The sequence below is a fragment of the Pocillopora verrucosa genome, chromosome 4 (assembly GCF_036669915.1).
Source record: "Pocillopora verrucosa isolate sample1 chromosome 4, ASM3666991v2, whole genome shotgun sequence".
Lineage (NCBI taxonomy): Eukaryota > Metazoa > Cnidaria > Anthozoa > Scleractinia > Pocilloporidae > Pocillopora > Pocillopora verrucosa.
Window position 1 is genome coordinate 5,950,791 of NC_089315.1, and position 10,000 is coordinate 5,960,790.

Genomic DNA, 10,000 nt, shown 5'->3' on the forward strand with positions numbered 1-10,000 from the left:
GCAACTTTCAACATGCGCGACCAATTGTAACACGGGCACTATCTTAGCCATTACGTAATGGAAGGGCAAGGGAGAAGGTAGTGCGTAGGTGCCTTCTGTGCGTAACTTGGATACCCCATTAGTGTGCGCCAGGAGACACCGGTAGATGACAATGAAGTACGCATACTCGAGTGTCGAGCTTCAGTGCAGGCACATGGTTAGACACCACAGGAGGGCTTCAATTGGGCTGGTAGATATGAAGCCGCGTAAGCAAATAACGTGCAACCCGCGTTTTGAGCGGGAAATCAAATTGGTGAGGTTGTAGTTGAACAGTAATTCTCAGCCATTTGGCAATTTCTAATAAACTCGCAAACCAAAAATGCCGGCAGAGCTAAAGCTTTGTCAAGGGGATGAAACAGTTATAATTCAAGTTCGTGGAGAGAGGGTTTTGAGTCAAAATAGGCTGAAAAGAAAGAGACAGAGCGACAAAAAGAAACAAACAAGAAGTAAAAGGCGTAAGACTAGTCGAGAAAAACGCACAAGAAAGTTAGAGAGGACACCAAAATAGGCAGAATAAGGCGAGGGGAACGCGAAATAGAACAAGAAAAGGCATAAGTATCTAGCGAAAAGAAATGCGAAAAGGAAATACAAAGATGCTCCTGAAAACTGACTGAAAAGAGGTCATCAACAAAGAGAAGCGACCTACACAGGATTCGAGAAAGAAGAGAAGGTAAGTCGTGTCTTATCGGTTTTTCTCTAAGGCCCAGAAAAGTCGAAACCTTTTTACCAATCTTAGTTTGATGCTAGCTTCAGTTTATAATTAAATCACGTTTCGGTAAAACAATAACTTTGACATTCATCGCCTAAAAACCCTTGCGCCGGTTCATCGCTCGAATAACATTTCAAAGTGTTTGTATTCTTCAAGATATTTCTTGTCCTTTTGTTTGGAATGTTTAATACAGTCGTGGTGTTAAGGGAAAAGAAGTTATGTTAAGGATTTTGATTTTCCGAGAAAGTTCTCAAATTATAGCGAGCGGTGAGCGCAAGTTTCTAACTCTTTCTCTCTTCAGTTAACTATGATAGAATTCACTTTGAAAAAAATCGCGCTTTGTCGAAGAAGTGTTGTTTTACCTCAAGAAGTAAGCAATGGCCTTTCCCAAAATTGAAATAAAATGAAATTGAGTCAGTGATGTTCAAGTTTACATTAAGTCTGATGCGGTTATTTGATTTTGACAATATTGTCATGTGAGAACCCGTCAAACATGAGAATTAAATTACCGACCATATATGTGTGGTGCAAACAAACTCACGGGTTAAATGGAGTTAGTCCTACTGCGGGATGAGTGAATTTGATTGTTTAGTCATGGTACTTTTCAGCGCTAAGTTTTCATACTTTCTACTCGATTCGTTCGAACTTCAGGAAATGGTTTGTCTCACAAAACATGGAGCCACTTTCTCTTATCTCAACATCTCCAGGCGTACTTGCGGCTTGGGTTATGATGAACATGGTTGCGATACGATAATTTTTCTTAGTGCTAGAAACTGAAGAATCAATCTCTGAAATTGATAATCATCATATTTTGCAAGAAGCGTCCGAGCTGTAATCGTGTAATTAAACAGGGTCCTATATTGCACCCGGGTTATATACGTAGATAATTGCTCAAAAAATAGCTGGTATAGCTGTATTCAGAAGCATGTACATGAAGGTAATATGCTTCTGCTTTATTATTATTGTAAGGGGTTTCTTTTTATGTAACATATATCAATCCTTTAATTTCCTCCCTAACCTGCCTGCAAATAATTAAATTTTGTGTTTTAATTAGATTGTGAGAAGATAAAACAGAATTGTTCCAGAGTTCTCCTTCCAGATTGAATTCAGGTGAGAACATCAGTAAACTTGTTGGTTGTGTACCGGTACAAAAAGGAACGAAACATTAACGAATTGCGTCACAACTCCATGTATGGATATGAAAACAATAGGAATTCCCCCGTGTACCGGTACACCAGGACGGCCCCAACTTGTTGATGTCATTAATGCTTCTCCTGAATCTTTCATCTTTTTGCCTTGGTTTTTTTTCACAAAGCCTCTTTTATATCTCTGTGTGCCAGCTAATGATTAAAATCTCAGTGAATTACCGCAAAAATGGTTCCTACCCTATCTGATGCACGGCTGATTCAACTTGGCTTAAAAACGTTAGAAAAGCGGCATCTAGTTCGTTCTCTTTGCAGAAATTCCAGCACAAGAAATGGTAAGCTTGCACTTTTTAGTTTCAGGCCTAGTTAATAAATGCAACTGAATGCTACTTCTTGGTTATGTTAGAGTGAAAGACCTCTCTATGAAGACATATATTTTGGTATTGTGTAAGATCCATGTTAAACTTTAATGCGAGCCGCAACAGTGATACGAAGTCCTGGATTACGTTAATGGGAACAAAATCTGGTCAAAACTTTCAAAATTTCTTTTTTTTTCTCTTTAGTCAGAAGTGTTATCTAAGTTTGGTTTGTCTAAAGAAAAATACGAAATCTTTAATTGAATGTGGAATCCGACTGAGTCCAAATAGTTTGCTGAAACCGAATAGTGAAAGGTGTGATAATCCCGAATTCTCCAGCTGAGTGTTGAGGTTTTTTTGACTTTGGTCCGCGATCTTTATTTGCATTTTCCCTTTACATTACGAACTGCACCTCACAGTAGAAGTGAATTTGTTACATATTCCAAAACAGTGAGAAATAAGAGTCTCCATGAAATGGGCAAAATATATTGAAGTGGCTGTGTGGGAAATCTATGAAACAGGCCGGACTATAGAAATTCTAGGTAGAAGATTTTGTTGAAGCGAAAAAGTCTGACCTTGCTCTTTACTTCTTCGGATGATATTTTTTGGATTTGTTAAACCCATTTGCTGACCCCGGGAGGTCGCGAGATGACCTTTCCCGCGAAAGGATCCGGATCCTTGTTTTTGCGCAAAGATTTCTGGGATCGCCACAGGACAACATTTCAACTTGTTAGGAGGAAATATATGGCGAAAGGTTGTTTCGACGTCCAAATAAAGGATTTTGGGGGGAGATCAACGCTTTCCGCCGTAGTTTTATCATAAATGGATTAAGATAATGTTGATAAGAGGGAAGAATAAGTTTTTTTCAACATTACCACGAAATATATATAAAATATACCGACTAACTTCTCTACTTGCGTAAGGTCTATAATGTAATTGTGATGTCGTTATCCTGTAATGGTCTCGACATATTACAAAATTAGCCTTAAATCGCACCGATGTAACTCACGTAAGTCTTTTCAGTGGTATTTTTGTATGTACAGCCTGTTTTTATACTTGTTAACGTTTAAAATAAAGATATTACGATGTCTTAAAATATACCTCTTCAAAGGAGAGAAGTCGTCGTCAGCGGAGATGGAAATTGTTTTTACCAGCTGTTGCCCTCTGGAAAGATGAAAGAGGTGATAAAAACGAAAGGAAATCCCTAGAGAAAAAGGTTTTTGAGCTGCCACTTACCTCCTCGAACTCCTGGAAGGATCTTGTGAGGAAAAGCAAGATCACAGGAACCCGGCAGAAAATATGGACGTATATATTCAGTTGTGCATCGCTCCTTACGCGACCCATTTTTACTCCCTCATCTTCGCATACGAAAGGATTCAGTTTGAGCCGATTATCAACGCTGGTTCGTTCTCATTGATCACAACAAAGAGGCAATGTAGGTGTTTAATCACTTAATATATCACTATAATAATCAATGCTCAAGCACACAATTTGTCTTACCAAGCCATGAAAAAACCTAGATGTAGACTTAAAATAAGTAAATACAACAGAAAAGGCTTTATTGAGTTATTTCTTGGCGATTTAAAACTGATATTTCTTAAGTTCTAGATCATTAGGCGATATCGATTTCACTAAACCCTTTGGCATGGAGAAAAATAAATCGCTAGATTTCACTACATATTTCACGATTGTTCAAACAAAACCTTGCGCTGCCCTTTTCAGTGAATATTACCCACACCCATTTCTGACAGAACAGCGGCAATAAAACGATGATCAAGCACCAAAACCGTTTTTTTGGACGTCGAAACAACCTTTCGCCATAAATTTCTTTCTAGCGAGTTGCAATGTTTGCCCCGTGGCGATCCCAGAAATCTTTGTGTAAACACAAGGATCCGATTACTGGCAACTATTTCATTTTAATAGACCCCTATGTCACGAGACTCACCAGGAAGTCGTTTGGTTGGCGGCATAACACCAACGATCGAGTTTTTATCACTAGCGATTGATCGATATTTTAGCACTAACGATTGAGTTTTATCGCTGGCGATTGATACTTTTTGGCACAAATGGCTACCCATAGTGTGATTCCTTCCACTGCATCAAATGATTTGGGATATGCATCGCAATAGCTTGGGTTTGTCAGTACATAATAAAGCCTTTTTCATTAGGTCCACAGCGCTGCTGGGGGTAATGAAATCATCTGTTTACAAACACCTATGTTACTTGATGAGTGCATATCGTTGAATGACAACAACCGCGATCAAAAGAAACAACAGATGACCACGAAAAATAATTTTTAATTTAACGCAAATTATTTTTCACGGATAAACTTCTCAGAAACTTGACCCAAGTAGTCCATCCTTTTCGGCGCACTCAGTGCCGTGAATTTTAAAATAATGCAGACTGTAGTTTCCGTGTGCCTCATTGCTAGAGTTCCGCGCGACGCGCTAGCATCAAGTATTTTCCACTGACATGTTTTTGACCTGCGTGACAAACTTCGCCGATAAGGAGAGACTACTCGTAGTCTACTTACAAACATTCACTGTAGACAGAGAATTATTTTCCCGATGGGAGAAGCTAAATCTTCATCCTCTTAGAAAGTTGTGTCAGTAACAAAGTCCTCGAATCTAATTGGTCCATAACAGCGTTATTTATCACTTTTTCTAAATATGGAGTCAACTAACTGCACAATTTTACCTGTCTGACTAGCAGTACCTTTTCACTAGACCAGTCGAAACGGACAGTTAAACAGCCAATAGAAACTAAACCACTACATTTTATTGGTATATACTAAAACAGTGGTAAGCGTTAAAGGCGCGCTTTGATTGGCTACTCAAACTCCGAATATCCTTTGCTATTCACCTCCAAGCAACGGCCGCAGGATTCGCAACTAAAAATATTGTAATCGTTGCAGGAATAACTGAGTTAAATCATCTTTTTGTGCTTTATAATCTCACTGTTTTAGTATATACTAAAACTACTATTCTCCTTAGTGTTGATGTCTAGCGATTATGGTAAAATCCACCACTAGCCACCTCCCTCTGAATAGTTGTTAACCAGCCAATGAAGTTTAAATCTCACACATATTCTAACTAATGAAAATCAAGGAAAACCTATCGGGTGTAGGTTGCTCAGGTTCAGTTTGAAGACAAGAAAAATGGATGAAATCAAGTTAACTTTAGGTTGATGCTTGCTCTGACATTAAATATTTCATGGCTGAGTTTCTTGCATCTGGGAATTAGTACAAATCAGGGTTGACTAAGCTTGATTATTTTCACGATTACTCACGGGTTTGTTCTCCTTAAACTTCGCAATTTGAAACAACAAACAATTGTAAATTTCAATATTTTAAAACACTTATGGGCTTAGTATAAGTATTAAAGGCTTCTTAGCAATGACTGTAGGAATTTTCCTCTGAAGTATCACAATACCCTTTCATTTTGTGGGATAAGACGATGGCAATACCGAAACACAATAAACACGACAAGGATAAACCTAACTATGAAAGTCGTTCGTAACGATGATAAAAGAAGGCAAAAACTTGATTTTTACATTATTCCAATGAATTTAGAAAATTTTCTTGCCACAATGATGAGATGCCAGTTGGCCCGAGTTTTATTTACATCGGTAAGTTTCTAAAGAAACTGTGGCGCTGCGTCGGTAGAAGAGTATAACATAATAATCCAGTATTATCAAGTGAGTTGAAAACGTAAATTGGCCACCGTATAAAATTTTAAAGCTGAGGTTTCAAGCGTTAGCCTTGCGTCATTCGCTCTGACGAAGGGCTAACGCTCGAAACGTCAGCTTTAAAACTCTTTACAGTGGCCAATTTACGTTATCAACTGAGTTCATTATACTACATTACCTTTTTATTAACATGCTTCAGTCTGTTCACAAAGACCCAAGAGTTTTACCACGAGCTTCGGTTTTGAGAATATGTAATTAACAAGGATTTGATCCTCGTTTGTCCATCACATCACTCATTTTGCGTATAGTGTCCTTCGTGATCTTGTGGTCAGGGCCCAAAATATCCTTCTGAATTTCAAAGGCCTTATCAAGCTCCTCCCAAGCCTCATCAAATTGTCCTTGAAGGACTAAGACATCACTAAGCTGAACGCACGTAGCCCTTGAGCTTCCCTGTAGTACATCTCGGCCTGGTCGATGTAACCTCGCTCAGAGCTTCCAGCCGCAAGGGCCTTGTACGAGCCAGCGATGTAGGACAAAATTGAAGCTGTCCAAGGGTGGTCCCCAAGCTGCTCTTTGTAAACTGGCAGAGTGTTCTCTTTCCAAATGTCAATTGCTTTTTGATGATCACCACACAATTGATAAGAATCTAACAAAGTGTGAAGACAAGATACAGGTTTTACATAGTTCAATGAATCTATACCACGTTCCAAAAAGATACAATTGGTATAATAACGAGACTGACCTCTGATTCAATGCCGGTACGAGGGTGATTTTGTCAGAGAATATAAAGCTTGTAAGCCGTAAATTTTTAAAGGGCTATTTCTCAAATGGCTTAGAAGCACTACTTTCCTTCTCAACTTAACAAATTCCTCCCCACATCACAAATTAACTCATTGTCAGACTAACCAAGGAATATCAACCTTTTCGACCACAAGGTTCCTAACTTCGAATTTTTCCTGGCAATTATACCTTTTCAATCAAACATTAAGCGCATGAAAAATAAATCAAATGATAGCCAATTAAAGAAGCGAGATCTTGGTTGTTGACTTAATTATCCTTGTCAATACCATTGGAAATGTTTTAGAACAGTATGGAGAATATGCATGCGGATGTTAGGCTGTTAGGGGTCAAATATTCAGTGTTATTTGTTTCACTTTCGCGTCGAAGCCTGAAGATAAGACCATTCCCTCTTGCTCCATGAAAATAAGACTCGACAAGATTCCAATACATAAGTTTAGTATGTCCCCTTTCCAGTTCTCATTTAGCCGGAAATTTATTTGTTTTTCTCTCGGTTTATTGAAAGAAAGCCCCCAATTCGGAATTTCACAGTGCGCTTTGTCATCTTTTTAGCCTTCATTAAGTCTCCTACAAGGATACGCGGGTGTTATACGGAGTGCAACCCAAAACATTTACTTACTTCCAAGGTCACAGTATCCAGCAGCAACATACAAACGGTCGCCTAAAGAATCTCTTATTGAAATTCCTTCCTGTATGAGCTCTCGTCCTTTTTTTTCATCTCCCTGAAAAACAAATTCCTCTCGTAAATATCCGGGTCTAGTCTACCTTAGTGGGAGTGATGCTCCATTAGAATTGAAGCAAAGTCATCCATTTTCGCCATTATTGATGAAGTTTCATTAGATTTTCTAAAATCTTCGGTAGAAGAGGAGAATTTGCACACTTCGCCTTGACGTTAGATTCCCATGTGCCCCAAATAATGGAATCCAGGGATAGTACTTAAAAGAGAAGCCACTGAGAACATTTCTCCTTAAAGAGGAGGGATAAGAAGGAAAATCAAAACAAAAAACGACACACAGTCCTCTTTTATATTTACTATGGTCTCACCTGCAGCACAAAACACACTCCCAGCTTACTAGCGGTGTGCGCATGCGTTTGGGACTCTTGTTCCTCCTCTGATAGTGTCCTGCGCATTTCATATGCTTCCTTAAACTTTGCAAGTGTGACTTTGTTTTCTTCTGGGCTGTCTTTGCTGTGAGACATGTCACAGAGACGACGGAATCCCAGTGAATTCAAGCTCTCTGCATGCCTCTTCGTATCGCCGGACGCTTCAGCAATATCACAGCATTTCTGGTACAGCACTGTGCACTCTTTGGGGGGTGTGAGAACTTTTGCCACAAAATCCAGCACTTCTGTACTGTTCACGACGTCTAAAACGAAATGTCTGTCATCTAAATCGCTAGAGTCTTCGAGACAATTCTTCAGCGCTTCCATGATGTTCGCTTTCTGCAGTCGAAACTTATGGATCGCAACCAAAGCAGAATTTTTGCTGATAAACTCTTTGCTCCAGACTCTCAGCAGATCAAGGTAATGATGATTAAATTCACACTGAGTGGCGCGCAACAGGTCAGCCATGCCTAGAGATTCTTTCTCTGTTCGGAAGTAGGCTCGGACCAAAGGATGCATCCTCATCTTTCCATCGGCGTCCCTCTGAAGAAGAGCATACTTGACCATCTTGGTCTTCACTGTTTCACAGTGTAAAGAATCTTCAAAAAGAAACTGTATGTCTTCAGCTGAGAACTCCGATGGGAAAACAGAAAAAAGGACAAGATTTGTTTTTACCTCATTGGAAAAAGTGTTAAAGAATACTTCTAGTGTGTTATAAACATCGTTCGCACTGATCCTGAAAAGTCGTATGGGATTATTCCCCAGTTGTTGGATTAACAGCTCGCGACTAAAACCATTGTTCAGCGAGTCTGAACAGGTCACAAGTAGGAGTGGTATTCCACCACATAATTTCGCAAGTTCCTTGGAGTGTTCCTCACTACAGTCATCAACAAGATTCCGAAGCAGTGTAGCAGATGAGTCGGGATCCAAAGGTTTGAGACGAAACGTAAACACGTCTGCCGACAAGAATCTAACATCTTTTCGAGTAGTGATTATCAACTGTACATTCGGGGCAGATTTCACGAGCCATTTAGCGAATTCATCAAATTCCTCGCCCTGTATATTCTCTGTATTGTCTAGTACAATGACAGTTGGGATATTTCGCTCCGACAGTTTACACTTCGCAATAGACATAAAATCAGCGGTTGGCGACCAGGGGCGACTACTTAATCGATGAAGAATCTCACTGCAGATGTCTGCGAGCTTCTGATGATGACTTTCTACTCGAATATGTGTTACAAACTGGTCACCTCTTTCCTTTAACAAGTGACTTACACGGATTCCCACTTCAGTCTTCCCCATTCCTGGGATAGAAAGAAGAACAACCATACGAAAGGTCTGCAGTTTCTTTTCGATTTCATTTACTTCCGCGTCTCTTCCAACAAAGTGTGCGGTTAAATGCGGAAGATTTCGAGGTAAACCACCCGGCGACGACGGTGGACCTAAAATACGAAAAAAGAGGAAAGAAAAAGTTTGAACCGATACACGAACGGCAGCCGACCACAACTGCGTCTCAAAAACAAGCCGAGGATATCCCAATGGAAACTTAAATATAAGACCTTAAATAGGCCTTTTAAGATTGTGCTAGCATCATTTTTGGCATAATAAGATACATGAAAAAAATTACGCCCGTCTGATACGCGCGTCTGCGAAAGAAGATTTGGCTATCAAAATGAATATCAGGGAACATTAAACAAAACACAAGGGCATGTAGGTTTTTCAAAGTGGTCTTTGTATAGACAAGCAGTATCCATATCTGGGAGCTTCTCCAGGCAGAATTCAAGTTTGTAAGTGTTGTATCAAGACACTTTTGGAGGTCAAGAGCATTTTTAACAAAAAAAAAATCTTCAACCCCATGTTGGGGCAGCTCATTGCCTTGATGAAGTGGCTGGCAAGTAGTATGTAAAAAAATAACTTTTTGGAACTATCAAATGCAAGGACAGCTGGCTTAAGCTAGATTGGAACAGTGTAATCTTATTATTTACACTCCTAAGAGAAATTAGCGGTACTTGGTAAAATTTGACATAGAAGTGTGGGAGCAAATGGTGGGGAAGCTATCAAAGTTCTTTAGGAACACATGGTGCCTGAACTCCTTCGTGGAAAGATTCATGAAGAGGTTAGTCACGCCTGACTAAGCCTTCAAGAACCAGGATGGAATTAAA

The 10,000-nt window shown here is 39.5% G+C and overlaps 2 pseudogenes; both read right to left on the reverse strand.

Annotated features, from left to right (window-relative positions):
• The window catches only part of LOC131780023 (uncharacterized), a 10,311-nt pseudogene extending 8,825 nt beyond the window's left edge, over window positions 1-1,486 (reverse strand).
• Window positions 1,487-4,558: 3,072 nt separating this feature from the next.
• Window positions 4,559-10,000, reverse strand: part of LOC131783764 (uncharacterized) — a 9,493-nt pseudogene continuing 4,051 nt past the window's right edge.